The sequence below is a fragment of the Cynara cardunculus genome, assembly GCF_001531365.2.
Source record: "Cynara cardunculus var. scolymus isolate 2C chromosome LG 5, CcrdV1, whole genome shotgun sequence".
Classification (NCBI taxonomy): domain Eukaryota; kingdom Viridiplantae; phylum Streptophyta; class Magnoliopsida; order Asterales; family Asteraceae; genus Cynara; species Cynara cardunculus.
This window is the reverse complement of record NC_037532.1, coordinates 854759-857403: the sequence shown is the minus strand read 5'-3', so window position 1 is coordinate 857403 and position 2645 is coordinate 854759.

The window sequence follows — 2645 nt, the reverse complement described above, 5'->3', positions numbered from 1 at the left end:
GATGATTCATCACAGATTGAAGCCATCGATGAGGGCAAAGAGGAACACTTCGTCGTTCGTTCGTTCTTCTGTTCGTTCGTTCGTTCATAGCCCCTCCCCCACCATCGCATCCCCCACGATCGTTCGTTCTTCTGTTCACCGTCTTTCCCTAACAAATCGAGTTGCAAACCCTATCGATTGATTGAGCCCTAACGGTGAAGGTAACACATCGCCGGTCTTTGTACTTCTTTCCTTTTCATCACCATACTTTGTACTTCTTTTGTTCGTTCTTCTTTTCATCACCATACTTTGTACTCCTTTTCATCACCACGATCGTTCGTTCTTCTGTTCACCGGTCTTCACAGCCCCTCCCCCACCCTCTCATCGCCGGTCTTGAACAAGGGCAAGAATTTAGTTTAGGGTTTATATTATTCTCGATGATTCTCGATGATGATTCACAGATTGAAGCCATCGATGAGGGCAAAGAGGAACAAAAAGTGAAGGTTAAAATAGAATAATGGGTTTTTGTTAGAGAGGGTTAAAATGGTAATTTAATGTCATTCAGATAATAGTTACCAAACAACATTATTTCATTCAGCACTTAACCATTCTGACCCTCTCAACCATTCTGACCTCTTAACTATTCTGCACTAAATCATTCATCAACTGCCAAACAGCCCCTTACACTATCTATCTACAGTGGTTCAAATCTGGGTTTGAATTGTTTCTATGTTCGATTTTGTGGTTTCGATTTTGGGTTTGAACCTCTATATCTGTTTTTAGAGTTCATGGTGATTCCAGAAACGGGTAGTTTGGCCTCCATATCAGTTTCSATTTTTGGGTTTGAACCWCCACACTGGTTTTGATTTTTAAGAACTAACTGTTGATTATGTTTGAATYTGCATCTGATTCGTGGGATGGAGGTGTCATTTTAAATTTGAAAGACCAGAATGCCGTCAGATTCAACGGGGTTAAGGGAATCTTAACGAGTGCGAAAATACGTACCGAGGGTACCAAATCTGTGTCTATTTTGATWTTTAGACCATTATGGGTAGAAAGTGTAAACCGTATGAACCAAATCGGTAATTTTYTTAAATAATTATTCTGCCGCATTCCCTATTTATTCCTTTTTATTTCTAAAAAAAACTTTCTCATCACGTTTGGTTCCTAACAGGTGTCTCGGGATGCTGATAATCAAGTTTTTATTYAAATTGGATCAAAATACAATATGTTTTTCCATTGATTCTTATTTTCAATAACCATAAATTGCATAAAAAATACCAAATTACGTTATATTTTCATGTAATTTATACTTTCTAACAATTTTTAAAATGTATTTAGAGAAAATAAAAACCATTGATAAGATAACAAATTACTTATACCCTTAAAACGTCGTTAATTATTTTACAACTTTTCATAAGAATATTATAAATCAATTCTCATTAATTATTTTTTATTAACCTGYATATCCAATCCGTCAYACGAGCCGACTAATCTCAGAAAGACCACCCATTTAGCGYGTAATTCARAATCATCGCATTTGAACATYCGTGACCACAAGAGGTTTTTATCTATTTACTGGAATACATTGACATTATTGACTGATTATTTTTTCCATAGTTATTTTATACTTTTTCGTGTTTTTCGACCAACATACACTAAGAGGTTGTTTGGYAGTTGCTGAATGGTTTGGTGCAAAATGATTAAGAAGCTCTTATAATATAATGCAAAGTGAAATATAATTATTTGGTAATTATTCAAAATGAAATTAGGGTGCTGAATGGTTAAGAATGCCCAAGATACCAAATCATTCAGAGAGTTTTAGAACCATTAAGAGGCAAATCTTTTTTTTTCGCCAAACAAGCCTATTAACGATTTAAAGGCTGTCTTTTAATGAATTTTAATGAAATTATTAAGAGGTCAACAAACAATACCTAACATACACTCCTGGTGTCAAATTTACATGTCAATGAAAAAAGAACAATAGGAAGGAATAAAATTTGGGTCACAATCTAATAATTGAGAAAGAATCGTGTTCAATTTATCGACATGTTAATGCTTTTATTATCTAAAAAACAATTAAAAACATATTGTATTATTTACATAATTGTTAGGAAAAARTTATTTTAATTATTATATTTTAAATTATAAGGGATTTTTTTTAATAATTTTTTAAATCGTGAGATCTCTGGGAGTTCGTACGATTTTTTTCATTAATGGTACAATTTAATATATTGATTAACATACATTTGTTTTACAATGTGTTTATTTCACATGTATTTATTTCACAATGTAAACTTTTTTGGCGTGTTTATGCAATAAAAAATACACGTCAAAAGTTTCACATTGTAAAACGAATACATATTGAAAAAAAAAACAGGTTGTAAGATAAATATATGTTAATCAATAAATTAAATACTATATTTATATGAAAAAAATAATGTGAAACAAAACCTTAAAATWTAAGGTTTTATGGATCTCACAGTTTTGAATTTCTTCGAATAATTAAGCACCTTAAATTATAAARRRCAAATTGCATGAAAAAGTAACGTTTTTTTTWAATTTGATTTCTATTTTGAGTAATGTACTTTCAAAACTTCYATTTTGATAGCTAAGATGTAAAGTTTTTAAATATTTAAGTACTCGARTAACCGGTTGAAACATTA